Raw genomic sequence first — 14,719 nt, forward strand, 5'->3', positions numbered from 1 at the left:
TTGTGATATAATGAGTAAAAAAGTCACAGTATTCTCAAAGTTTAATAAGATTTCGGTGTATACAGTTAAGAATACACATAATGAAAAGTCAGAGTGAGAAGTTAAGTTTCCATACAGAGTAAAGGAATTGAGCTGAGGTCTATAGGTTTTAACCACTATTCAGTGTATTTAAGAATATACAGCATTAAATTCTATTCTGCCTGGTTTGTGTGGGGAAGGGGCATGCATGATGAAAGCCAGTAGTAGGTCAGAGCAAAACATTGATTAAAAAATTTACCTTGGTGAAAAAGCAGATATACTGCGCTGGGTATTATTTGAACAAATAAAGTGGTTTTGTAATGAAAATTTGTAATGGAATCCATGGTAGCTAAAAATCGTTTTTGAGTGCATTTGAACTTGTTTACAAATGTGGCAAATTTAGTGCGTGTGCATAGCTTTTGATAAACTGAATGTGGAGAGATAGAAGGGGAGAGTTTGTTAGAGGTAAAAAAAAAAAAAATCTGGGACTTTTTTTTATTGCTGTGTATTTGCTCCACCTGGTGGATTTTGTTGAAAGTGTTTTAATCCATGTTAATGAAAATGATACCCTTTATACAATTTATAGGAAGATGAATCTTTTATTTTTGTTTTGCAAAATGGTTTAATTCCTATCTAGGTCAAAACACTTACCTGTCTTTTGTTCAATTCTTTCATTGCATTGAAAGTAATATTTATTGTTTTGTTTTGTTTTTTCTGTTTCAAAATGTAATATATGCTCATTTTAGAAAATTTGGAAAACAGAAAAATTTAAAAAGGAAAATAAACATGATTTGTAATTTCACCATCCAGAATCATTGCATTGTTTTTAAGAATAGATGTTATCCGTAGAGAAGCAATTTGCATTTACATTTATCTAAAGATATGTGGAGTTGTTAAATATTATGCCAAAGGATGATGATGTGATTATAATTATTTTTGGACAAATGCTGCCCTTAGAATTCCCAGGCTCCAAAAAAGTCAGTGTTTAGCAGGAAGTACTTTTATTAAGCTGCACGTCTACAGAAGGCAAAGGTAGTAGAGATTAAAGGTGCCTCATGAATTCATAGGGCTGCTCATAGGGGTGGTGAGATCTGTTGTTCCCTGGGTTTACACAGATTGCTTTCTTTGGAAATCTTAAGGATTCAGTTGTGCTTTGATCATCTTATTGTTTTCCTTAGGTTATTCTTTTTTTCTCCTTTAGACTCTAACAGCTCTGTAACAGAAGGTGAAGTTTTGAAAACAGTGTCTCCATATGCAAGGGATTTGGAGACCTTTTTATTGTCTTTAAAATTGTCATTCATAGTCCTCATTAGCATTTATTGTTGCAAGCGTACAAGCAGAAAATGTGAAATTGGTATGTCATCAATAGCCCCACAGAGCTCTCGAGCCCTCCGATTTTGCCTGCAGTGTGGTGTGGGCTGGGATTTGAGGGAAAGCTGTCCAGATGGCTTCCTGCACAGAGCAGAGCTGCAGGTTTTTGTCTCTGGTGCCGAGAGGAGGGAAAGTTCATTGGAGCATACGCCATCACCCTTGCGTTTTAACAAAACTAACTCACCATTAGTCAGGCTGGGGAGGTGGTGACATTGAAACAAAGGTTTTCCATATAGTGTTACAGTCCTTGCCAATGGATAAGGGATAAGGGATGGGTAGTTAGGGTGTCTCCTATATTAGCGGAGCGATTCTGGTAGTTAGAAGAAAAAATTTGAGGAAAGTATAAATGGTAACTTATTTACAGATTTGCATGCAAGGGTGTGCTTTCTAAGATTGATTGCTTTTATATGAAAATGCTGTTATTGGAAAAGACATAGTTAATACAGGGAGTGTTCAGCCTTGTGGGTTACTAAGGAAGTGTGTTCCTTCAAAAATTTTAAGATAATTTAACCCCTTGCTGGTGCCTATGGAGTAATTTGTATTTAACGATATGAGTTAGGTTTGAAGTTTGCATTTCAATAATATAACATTCAGTAAGTGCAAGTGCTAAGTCTGTTGTAGCATTTCAGACTGTTTTTGAAGATTTGGCATCAAAAGTCAAAAGTTGTTGGTAGAAAAGAATTACAATATGTTGTGATGTTTTAAAGGCATCGGCCCCGTCAGAAAAAATTTATAATGATTACAAATATAAGCTTTATTTCCAGCAAGTGATATTTTATCTTAAACAGATTTCATTTTGCAGAAACACGCATACATGTGCCCCACATACTTCAATTACTAATACACATCTTTTCATTCCTATGTAGAGAATATTATACTTTAGCCAGAGTTAAGAATCAAATACATTGAGGCAACCCTCTCAGGTCCCCTCCCTCCTTGGGAGCTTTGTACTGTCACTTCGCTATTTCTCAAAAAAAACCTTACTTTGCTGCCCACCAAAAAAACAAAAAAACAAAAAAAACATCAAATACATTGCTTGAAAAATTGTTGGAATTATGTAGGTAACATTTTATTCTGTAGACATTGAAGATGGGGGGGAAAAAGCCCCTAAGAAACTGTTCGGCTTATCAGTTTAGGAAATCACTATTATTTAAAAATACATTATGATTGGAATGTTCAAATTACAGTTTTAGTGCACGTTGGTAACTCACTCTAACTGATGGAGATAACAAAAATCAAAGTGACCTGAGTCCTTGAGTTTGATATGTCATAGGTGAAGGGAAAGGGTCATGACTTCTAGTTCTCGACCTGCCACTTGCCATAGTAGATGAGGATTTCTCGACAGACCACGCAGCGTGTTCTCTATGGGACACTGTGTTGTGTAGTGCTTTGTCGTCTACTTGCAAATGATCTAGGCAGTGAAGCTTTTCTGCTTCTGTGATGTCTGTTATAATCACCTCTTAAGACAAGCTTCCTCTATCCAGCATGCTTTCTTTTGCTTGATTCCATCTTACTGCTAGCACTTAGGCCGTCTTGGACAGCCCTAAATAACCCTTTGACCCCATGATGTTTGTACACCCTTCAAATTCTTAAGATGGTAGTCATGTCCCCTGTTCCCTTGTCATTTAAGTAAAGTTCTTGCGAGCTCTTCTGTGGGCTGGCTGGGAGTTGAGGCGCAAATGCTTGCCAATCATTTCCCCAAAAGGAAATATTTGAGGGAAATAGTGTGAATGTAGCTGGCTGTTTACAACAGACGTTTATATAAAGGAGTTAAAGTGACAGCTAAGCTCTTACCTTTATGGAATACTTCAATGAACTTTTTAACTTAATTTTTTTTTTCCTACTCCACTCATTTCTTTGTCATTGGCTGCATCTTATGTTGTAGCCTAAGTAGAACATAAACCAGTTGTTTCTCTGGCAGACAAAGTATAATTGGATTTATGTTTGTCAGAAGACAATCTACTATGGCTTTTACTTAATGCAGTTTCACATGTCTTTCAGTGGCAGCAACAAATTAATGTACATTTTTATTAGGTGTTGTATCTATTTAATTGACTGTCAAAGTGATAAGAAGTTAGGAAATCATCCAAAAGAGAGGTCCATCTCCCTTAGCCCAACAGCTCACACATTAGGTAGGTTTGCCCTGTCAGTGGGATGCCTTTAGAAAAACTAATAGCTTCCATCTGGGTGGAAAATCAAAACCTTTGGGGTCTGACAAAACTAGCAGATTTGAATTTGAAAGCAGAGCTAATGCCTCCATTTTATTTTTTACCATTCGCCCATAAAACATTATTTTCCAATATGTCAGCCTCATTTGGTGGCCAGTGGTCTGCAATTGAAAGTGGAACAAGCAAGCGGAGAAATCTGGACATTAGTGAGTCTGCCCTTTCAAGCTGGTGTGCCACTTTGTGGAAGGGTCTCCCCTAAGAGCAGGGGGGTCTTAATGACCATTCATCAATGCTCGTTGGCTGATCATTGAGTGCCTTCTCATTCAGTTTATCAAGTCTTGCACATAAAAAGTCAGAATAAGCCTTATTCAGCTTTGTTAAAGCCAACTAGGAGTAAAATGCTCCATTTGAACCCATTTTACCCTTGTTTTTTCACTTTGTTAATGCAGCCCTGCTTAAATGAGTGCCTTTATTGGGTCGGTTAGAATATCTGAAACTATTAATTCTCTTGTATTGAATAGCTGGTGGCAGGCCAGAGCAGATGGGGTAGGAAAGTATTTGGTTGGGTGTATTGCTTTCAATTAGGATCAATGAGGTTTCAGCTCCTTTGAATTAACTCACTTAATACCCACTGTGTGAAGTCACAATGTATCACAACAGCCTGCTAAGAGCTGAGAGGAAAGTTGAGAAGACCTGTGGAAAAGCTTTAACTGGCATTCGCCCTTCACGGGTGTAGAGAGCTTTCATTAACTGCAGACGATTTCAGTAGACTGATAGTCCCTGTTGGTAAGTCAGGCTTGACCAAAGGAAAAATCTGTAGGACAGGGCTGGTCTGTTTTGGAAATAAGTGAAAGATACCTGGGAGGAAGGCAATACCATAATGCCCTTCTAGTGAAGGATCCAACTTTATTGTCAAAAACCAATTTATGTATTTCAGGGGGAGCCTGACGTTAAGTCGTTGACTAAATTTCCCAATTCAGAAAGTGACAAAAAAAAAAAAAACAAAACACATCACCTTCAAAAAGCTCTGTGTTCTTAATTAAAAGACATGCATTAACTGACATGGCTCTCCTGAGGAAGCACTTAGTTGGTCAGCAGTGTAGTCTCTGTTATTGTTCTGAATATATTTTAAGTATTTTTTCAAGTTTATTTTTTTTTTTAGTAATCTCTATGCCCAACGTGGGGCTCGAACTGATGACCCTGAGATCAAGAGTCACATGTTCTTCCGATGATGGAGCCAGCCAGGCGCCCCTATCTTAAGTTTTAAAAAAGTATGTTTCCTCATGATGATGCAGGGCAGTGTTTTTGTACTGGAGAAAACTTTTGTAGTACGTATTCAGTACATACTCTTTTTTTCCCCCCATTCACCTACATAAATGCATTCATCATCTTATTGATTGTCTATTTTTATTATACAATTTGGATGTTAGAGATTTTGGCTCCCTAAGCTCGTTCTTTCTTTCTTTCTTTCTTTTTCCTTTTATTAAAGGGAAAGTTATTTCTGTCTAAGTAACTGTACAGAACTATGTATCCAGGTCTCCCTGTTTAGGGAGAACTGCCAAATGGGGTTGCTGCTTTGCTTGCTTCCGTGGATGAAAGCAGAAGAGGAGGGGACCGGTTCCTTGAGAAAAATGCTGAACTCATCTCAGATGCACACCATTCAGTTAGGCCCTTTCTGCAGTCAGACTTCTAGGTGAGAATCTCCAGGGATCTGGGTTTTGTTGACGTGGATCAATTTAAAGTGGCAATTACTGTAGTCAGAGAACAGCTTAAAAAGCTTTTTTTACACATAGAAAAGATATATAATCACACAGCATATGGAAGTTCAGTATTCTGAGTAGTGGTGTGTAGGAACTTGCCGTGTACCAGTATTAAGACCCAGTTTTAAACCTGGATATCATCCAGTTTTCTTAAAGTGTATTGCATTTTTGTCATATGATTTTCTATTTCAGAAGTGATTCACCGTGCATATTGATGAAAGTTGGGTCTCCCACTGTGAAAATGTTTTCTTCCTAATGTAGGTATAGTATTAAAAAAAATCAGTGACACGTAGCATTGAGTGGCTTTAAAAAAAATAACTCTCTTTGAAAATGAACATCCACAGACTCAGGATGCTGGATTCCATAAAGGCCCTTATAGCAGGACTTAATTGATTATCATACTCATGCCTACTATAAAGCTTTCTGTCATAAGAATGTTTGAGCTTGGTGCTTAACTGTACTGAAATCCATTACACAGAACCTCATTACAAGTGACATCTAACTAAGATGAACAAAAAGATTGGCCTCATAAATAGGGTGCAGTATACTATTAGTGACAGAACAGAGTAATCATTATGAATTGTAGTCTTTTTACAAGTTGTCTCTGACAGTGATGGATTTTTGAGGGGTTCACTAGATGAAGCCATGCTTCCTGGGTGCAGTATTTAGGGGCTGTAGACATGCTTATTGATTGACGCTGTTTACCAGAGATGATTTATTTTTAGTTTGTGTAGGGTGTGTGCATGCATGTAGGTGTACTTTGAAACAGGTTGTGTGTACTCTTGGGGAGAGGTGTAGGAAGGGTGAGTAGGTAGAAATCACAGTCACTGCCTCTGTTTTTCAGATGGGTTTTTGAGATTTCTTTGAGGCAGCAAGTAGGGAAAAAAAAATCAATCTGACAAGGGCTAAAAGCATATGGAAAGTAGTATAAGCAGAGGACATGTCGAAGACTGTGAAGGGACAGCAAGAGTTAAAGGGGATGCTCCTGTCTGTCATAGGCATTGAGCTTGCGGGCTGGGCAGAGACTCCTGAGTGGAATTGTTTCTGTGTTTATAGTGGATTGACCATACATTGGAAAGGTAGAGCCTGCGGAATCTGTCTCATTGTGTGCCCTGTTGTTAAAACAAATAACACACAGACCTTAGGAAAGATTTGCAAGTGTTAAAATGAAGAAGAGTTTTAGAAGCGAACAGTATTTTCCTTCTGCCTGGCATTTTGTGTTTGGAAAAGGCATGCAAGGCAGGCAGGCGTATGTTTCTGCTATGAGGCAAGGATGTTTTACAAAGGACTAAAGAGGGACCGCTGAGAGGAAAATAGCCAGCTTTAGATAAAGCACTGTAACAAAGGCTTGTAGTTTTATATATCATGGTGTCCATTAAAGCTTATGGGGAAGAGTCCATTGAACCTGGCTGGGTATGTGTTATTCATGGGAAGGATAAACATTTAAGGGTGTGCAAAAAAATCAGAAATCAGGAGGATGTGATTGTTCAGCTTTTGAAAAGGCTTTACAGTGAAGATTTTGTTTTCATCTCGCATGGATCTCTACGCAAGGTAGAGGAGAGTAAGCTGAAAATGTTTGGAGCATATCAACGCAGGGATCCCAGGGGGTTAAAAGCACTCTAGTAAAATAAAAGTGGTCTGCTTCTGCTTCTAAAAAGTGTTCTATTTTACACATACCACTGAGAAGCTGACAAAGGGAATGATTCGGATACTTTGTTCAGTAGGATAAACTGGCACAAAATACAAAGTCTTAAAAAAAATGTTTTTTTTTTTACTATTTTGGATTTCCAGTTCAATAAACAAGCTTTGAGGTTTGTGCCTACGTTTGATTTTTAATAGAGTTTCCAATTATGGCTGTTAATAGAAGATGGAAGGGAAGCCGTTTCATTGTGAGCAGTGGTAGGGGGCCAGTCTACTTTCCATTCTTTTGGCAAAATAAGGGTTAACTTGTAACGGGATGGGGGTGGTGATGAATGAATTATTCAGCGTTTAGCTTATCATTCTGCGTTTTACTTTCTGTTCTTTGGTGCTCTGGAACTTGCCCAGAGAGGTAGAGTGGGTAAGGGGAGGTAAGGGTTGCAATACTTTGCACACACATCCCTGTCATTGTTCTGCCTGAGGAGACAGGGCTGGGTTCAAGGCCACATGTGCTCCTGTCATCATCCACATTTCTGCTCCAAGTGCAATCCGGAGTGTCAGCTCTCCATCTGTCTCTGCCTGGCAGGCGCACGCGCCCAGCACCCTGCCTCGGGCTATGCTGCCCCAGCCCCTTCTGACGGCCCTCCTCTCTCTGCTGGTGCTCATTCCAGAACAGGAGGCATGAGCCCCGATCCCGCTGGATTTTAGGAGAGAGTCACTTTCCGTGTGGACGCTGGATTCAAGGATGCCTGGTGAGTTAGCCCTGCTGCGCTCTCTCTCTCTCTTTCCCTGATTTTGAAATGAAGAAAGCTTACTTTTTATTATGCATGGAGAATACCTTCTGCCCCACGCCGGACCGGATTTTGCATGGGCAGGCAGAGGCTGGGGGTGACAGAGGTGAGGTGTGGAAGGTGGCGGAAAGAGAGCCATCAAGATCTAGATAAAGGGGTACAGGGTGTGGAGGCTCTGCTCTGAGAATTTGGGAGGTGTGTTTTAAAGGCAGAGGGGAAGGTACAGCCACGTATGTTTGCCCAGAGCAGCAATTTTCTTGAGGGATTTAGCTCAAGTAAGAAGTATTGTTTCTGTGATGGATTTTGTGACTGTCATCTGTACCTTGTATCCTGTAAATTTCATCTGCGGAGAGAGTTTTCAGATTATGGCAGAATCCTGGGATAAGGTCTCTTTAAAAAGCTGTTTATGTCAGAGAAAGTGAAGGAAGCTTTGGAACTACAAATAATTTCAGTCTTGCCCTAAATCAACAGTCCTTAGATGTCATTGGGCAAATAATTGAAATCAGTTAATTAAAAAGAAAAGGTCTGCTGGATTGCCGAAGCTGTTGTGGTCCTGGAAATTGAGTGTGTGTCAGTTTCCTCTGAAACATGTTATCTTTGGAGCCTGGAGTGTCTCTGTGATGGTTGCCAGTGAAGTCTCTGCTTGTGGAGAAAGAAGGCTGGGAGAAGCCTGGTGGAGAAACTCGGGTTGCTTCTGCTGTTCTCAAGAACTGTCTGGATTGCCCTGTGCCTACTTTGAGCAGCCCCTCTCCATATAAAAAAAGATGGGGCAGATAGAGATCCTCCAGCTGGCTGATTTGTGCACATTATTTGGGTAGGACAGGCAGAAGAGGCTGTGCTTGGTCCCAGAGTTTGTACACCTCACAGATGGTGTTTTGAAACATTATCTGCCAGTTTTCTGCAACCACAGTTGTGTGTAGGTATTGCCAGTTGTTTGACGAATGTTTTTCCCTTTAGGATGTGTCTTGTAGTCCTCATCATTATTGATATATGTGCAGAAAGGATGTATTTGTGACAGAACTGCACTTTTTCATGAGTTCAGTAGACAAGGAATGCATGTCGCTGAAATATGGGGGAAATCAATTTACAGAAAGACAATGACTGAGGTCTTTGAAAGGTCATTTTAACTCTTTAAGCTCTCATCTTGATTTACATGCGCCATGCAACTAAAGATGTCATGTGCATTGGGTATGTGATAGGGAATTGGTGTGAAAAAGTGCTTGTGGTGGTGCTGGTGCTGGTGGTGCTGGTGCTGGTGGTGCTGGTGGTGGTGGTGGTGGTGGTGGTGGTGGTGGTGCTGGTGGTGGTGCTGGTGGTGGTGGTGCTGGTGGTGGTGATGCTGGTGGTGGTGATGCTGGTGCTGGTGGTGGTGGTGCTGCTGCTGGTGGTGCTGGTGCTGGTGGTGCTGGTGCTGGTGGTGGTGCTGCTGGTGGTGCTGGTGCTGCTGGTGGTGGTGGTGGTGCTGGTGCTGCTGGTGGTGGTGCTGCTGGTGGTGCTGGTGCTGGTGGTGCTGGTGGTGCTGGTGCTGGTGGTGCTGGTGGTATTTTTATTTCGCCAGAATATTGTAGCAGCGTTGCATCTGATTTTTATGTCCTGTCTCGAATCTTCTTTGTTTTTATGCTCTAAGTATATGTGGAATGATCTCATTGATCAGCATTTTGAAGAGTCTGTGTTGTTTTGGTTAAAGCCGCATAAGTGCCCAAAGCCATTTGTGAATGATCATGGGTGAAAGAGATTAGTTAGGACCCTTGCTACCCCTTACTGCTTACATGATTTTAAAGTCCTCTTCAAAGCAGCCTTATTGAGAATACGTTGCACTCTGAAGTTTTAGAATCATTGGTAAGTTTGTTTCAGTGTTAAGTTGTTAATGTCTGACTGGTTCTAAGGCAGTAGCCTCAAGTGTGGCAGTGTTTCTCTCTCTCTCTCATCAACTGTGTTAGAAAACCTTGTACTTGGATGCAGAGAATATATTAACAGCTGTGACTATGAGCCTGCACCAGAATGGCGATACTTGAGCAGATCTGACACTTGGCTATTTTTGACACCCATCTGTACTTTTTAAACTCTCCTATCGCATGAACTGCCTCTTAATATGTTTTTAGCATATTTTAGTCCATACATATGTACTTATATTAATGGACAATTTTAACCATCTGAGACAGATTTTATGTTTTTAAGTAAGACATTATGTGGAGTAGATTAAAAGGATGTGTTTCGGGTAATCTGATATTGTCACTTTTCTTTTTTCTTTGACTACATATTTATGTATCAACATTTAATCTTACTATTACTACTACTGTTATCATTATTTAGTAGGTCAGATGTCAGAACTGGTTCCTGGGTGTCTCAAACTTGATGTAACAATTCTCAGGTCTAGGACCTTTTTCATAAAAATGGGGATCCCTGTAAACAGATGTGCACAGACCGAACTTATTCAAAGACATACCAATCTGTGGGGGTGGGTAGGTAACAAAGTCTTAGTTTAGGGATTTCTAGAACTATTTTGGTTAAAAAAAACACACTTTAGCTGTTGATATCATACTGTTACAAAATGAGCCATAAAAAGTCGAAGGAGACCACGCATGCTTTAAAGAACTAGATTGAACTATTTTTATGATTTAACTTAATACAAGGAAATATCATTTCACTGCCTGTCACTTTGGAACAACTAGATCCTTGTGTTTAAGAAAAGGAAAATGTTTTCTCATGAGAGACCTTGGGCATTATATTCTTTCGGGAGGAGATGACTCCAAGCTTTCTGAAACGCTTATATTTTTATCCATCTTTGTATAATATTATCAAAGAACATATGTTGACCTACAAAATGCTTTCAGGACTGTTTCCTTAAAAGGACAATAAGTGAGCAGAGTCAGTGGAGCCCAGAAATAGTGCTGTTCTTTCAGAAGATGGCTAGTATTAGGTCAGACCACCCTTTCTCAATGGTCCTGCTCTCCAGATGTGCCTGGAACTTTTTTTTTTTTTAAGTTCAAGTTTCCAAAAAAAAAAAAAAAAAAGGTTTGTTTTCAAAATCTGGTTTTACTTAAGACATCTCCATCCTGGAGTGCATTTCATAAATTGCCCACATATTTTTCTTAGCAGAGAACTTAACTGGCTGTAATTTTTAACACATGGCCACATCATGTGATATTTTCAAAACACTTACACATAGCTTTAAGAAGGTCCCTGCAGAAATGATCCATCCTCTCGTAGCCGGCCCGTTTTTTTAACAGCATATCTGCATTTTCCATTTAGTAGAGCTATATATTATTAGCTTACATTTTTGGGTAGTAAAACAGTGCATTGCTGATTGTAAAACATGGACTTTATTATCTGCTGAAAATTGATTTGGCATTTATAGCCACTGTGTACTAGACTGTTTTTCTGTTTTTAACATCAGTGCTTGCAAGTGATGATTTGTGTAAAAAACAGAAATGAAATTGCCATGGACAGACAACTGTGAGTGTCCCCAGTAACTGAACATTTGGATAATGCACCTGGTTATTTTTTTTAAATAGATTAATCTAGAAATGCTATTATGCAAGAACAAAAAAACACAACAGTCCATCCACTGTCACTCGATCTTACCTTGTGAGTTGGTTTGCTATTGTGTTGGGCGAACTCTTTGCTGTTTCAAACAAGCCTCCTGCCAGCTATGAAAAGAAAACCATATAAGCTGCAAATATCCAATTATAAATGTAGATGGTGCAGCCGTGACTTCTTTGTAGTAGGCACTTAGAAGTTCCAACTTCTCTTCAAGCCCTGGTACCATTTCCTTTCTCTTTTTCAATTATTTTCTGTTAATATTTTTGAGTCCTTGACCTTTTAGTTCTATGCATTTTAAATAATACTGGGAAACTTTTACAAGGCATCTTCCTGTGGAGTTAATGGACTATTGAAAAAGAAAAGTGTTCAATTTTGGGGGGGAGTGTGGTGGTGGTGGTGATTGCTGCTGACGATTTCGTAAAACAACTAGTTTATTTTTATTTCTTAGAGTATACATTTGCTTCGTGGGCATTATATAGCCTAGAAGTGTTTATTAACCATCTCATCACTACACTGATATTTGATGTCTGCAAGAGATTCTGTAATGTAATTGCAATATTCCGAACAGCCTTCTGTCTGAATCATCAGAGTGACAAATACCTTTAAGAGCTGGAAGGTTGATCTTGCAAGTGCTTTTAGTTTACAGATGTTGAAACTGAGGCACATAGAGGTCAGGCAACTTGCTCAGGTGTTTTATTAAAGTAAGACGATTCTCCAGTCCATCCTCTTTGCTCGGCCGCTTCTAAATCTCACAGGCACATTTCATCCCTTTACCATGTCAATGTCAGCCTTACTTCATTGTCTTTCCTAGTCCACCCTGGATGACTCTTACTGTATGCTTTCTCCCCTCTTACTCCAGGACCTTAGAGCTCCATGGGAGAAGAGTCTCTTGACAGTAATCACTTGACCTGTGGTAAAAGTAGGCCATCGAATTTATCTTCTAATTGTTTGGAAATGAGAGAGCCTAAATGTGTTTAATTACTAGAGTACTAAGAAGCTTGATTAATACAAGGCCATGGCAATGGAAAGGTTGCTGTCATAAGGAAATTCAGGTGGTACACTTTGGTAGGTTGCTGCAGGTGGGCCAGGGACCAGATGACTAGGATTCAGTCCCTCCATGCCCTCATGGAGTTTTGAGTTCTAGTGCTCCAGGTAGAGAAGTAGGTAGTGATTATGATACAAACTAATAAGAGCCCAGAGACAGGAGACGGGTACAGAAACCCAGAGGCGAGGGAGGCCCTAAATAGATTAGGATTCAAGGCCATAGGGGAAGAGTGGGCAATGGGCCAAGCTACTGCTTATTAGAAACCCTTGCCTGCTTTATGTTTGCCTCAGATCAGACCTTCGTTAATGTAACTTAACATTTTTTGGTTTGTTGTTCTTATACTGTGGACAGGACATTCATTTTTGTTTATTAAATTTTAATTCCTATGTGCATGAGAGTGGGTATAGTATTTCTCGAAAGCAATTTCTTTGTGTACAGTTGTGGTTCTTGGGTAGCTAACTGTATCTAGTGGAATAAGTCATTAACTTAAATGACTCATAACTTGAGAACAATAGGATTTCACACCTGACCAAGAAGCAGGTTTATCTGGCTGGCTTTCTCAAACAGCTGTTTGCATTAATTAATATTAATGTAAATGTACTTTCTGAGAATGTCTAGCTTAATTATGTTTTTCAACCCATAGAGTTCCAATCAAAGGAATCAGGAAATCCTCTTAATCTCAAAGGGAATATATAACTGCCATCTCTGAACGGAATAAATCTCTGATGGTATAGTAAGAGCAGCCTATTATTGAAAGCCTGCACATGCCAGGCCCCAGGCTAGGCACCTTCTAGACTTCCTACTTTTTGCTACTGTTCTGCAAATGGTTTCTGTGGCCACATGATCTGTTTGAAACCTGAAGATCAGGTAAATTAAGCTTTTTGCCCAAGGACACATAGATAAAGTTAAATGAGAGAGGAAGGATTCTCCGGTTTGTCTGACTTTTGGATTCCTTTTTGTTTTTTCTTTTTGAGGAGGGGTGAGGATGTTGTGTCTTGAAGAGAAGATATTTTGTAGTGCAAGCTAGATGGAAACATTTAAAGGGGGAGTGTTTGAATTTGAAGTAGAGTTCTCTTTGCAGACAAATAAAAATGGAAAGGCATTAGCCTTAACCATCAAGAATGATCTTGGATAAAACAGGTTAAGATGCCACTTGGTTCTCTGTGTATTCCTACTCCTCTTGAAAGAATGCAATGAGAATAATAGGCATCAGGGGGCTAATGTCATTATTTTGAAAAGTCTAATAGAAATCATAGACTTACTCCTTGTCAAAGCTGTATAGACTAACTAAAACAGCGCCTTTGTAGGCTTTGGGAATGTGGTAATCCAGGCTCTCTTCTGTTGATCAGAAGCTCAGATAGATGATTTTCCAATGTTTTGGATTAGAAGAAAACTGGAAAGTAAATTGATAGATTCAGCACATTGGCAGACCACATTGTTTTGTTCACCAGCATTGTGTGGTTAAAAAAAAAAAAAAAAGATCTCTTGTTAGCAAGACTGTTGGGTACCCATGATCCTGCCCCAGATAGGTTCTGGGCATGCAGGCACGGTGACTCCAGAAGACAAGGACACTGTAGGAAAGCAGATACCTTTTTTCATCATGCCCCTCCCTCTCTAAAAGGAAGCAGTTGATTTAAAAAATTGTGGGATGCTTTCTCTAGAAGCTTTCCTTTCTGTTTCCCACATTTCTTTTTTCTTATTTATTTATTTATTTATTTTTTAAAGGCTGAGTGATAAGCATAGTCTGTAAAATGACTCACTTTATTAGAGGGATTCTTTTAATTCTGTGTGGTTTATTAACATCATACAGTGTACTTGCTGCTCATGCAAGAATATCATTTTGAAAGTACCGATGAGGGCATGATACTGTAAAGAATTTGGCCTTAAGAGCTGTGTAATTAGATGGGCAGAAATGCTCTTTAGGAAGAGGGGATATTACAGGGTATCTTTATCATGTGTTTACAGGTTTAAGAAGAGTCTTAAAGAGTTTGACAAAGTAAACAGACCATTCTTAATAATCTGGGATGATTTTGATGGCAGGCGTAGTTATTTGGAACTTTGAGGACAGTTGCTGTGCTTCTGAGTGTGTCATTATTACACTTGAACTTTGCACGATTTAACTTCACTGCCTTCCTCTGGACTTGTCATTGGCTTTAATGATTGCCGGGTTATTGGGAGGAAAATACATAATAAAATTTGAAGGTCCTGTGGTAGCAATTTATATATTCTCGAATTTGAAATGCTTAACATGTGTCCTGACAAGGATATGACTGGCATGGGGAAGGGCCTGGATTCTGACACTTTCCATGGGAGATAGGCATTGTTTCCTCTTTATTGTGGTTATATTTGAACCTTATACTCAGCATGTATGGGAACACTTCATTT

At 39.4% G+C, this 14,719-nt stretch overlaps 1 protein-coding gene across 1 annotated transcript in view; it reads left to right on the forward strand.

The window, feature by feature from the left end:
• RUNX1T1 (RUNX1 partner transcriptional co-repressor 1) overlaps window positions 1-14,719 on the forward strand; it is a 135,465-nt gene that overhangs the window by 27,026 nt on the left and 93,720 nt on the right.

Source organism: Mirounga angustirostris, unplaced genomic scaffold (genome assembly GCF_029215605.1).
Source record: "Mirounga angustirostris isolate CCGP_5_RB_7025 unplaced genomic scaffold, mMirAng1.0.hap1 SCAF_4, whole genome shotgun sequence".
Classification (NCBI taxonomy): domain Eukaryota; kingdom Metazoa; phylum Chordata; class Mammalia; order Carnivora; family Phocidae; genus Mirounga; species Mirounga angustirostris.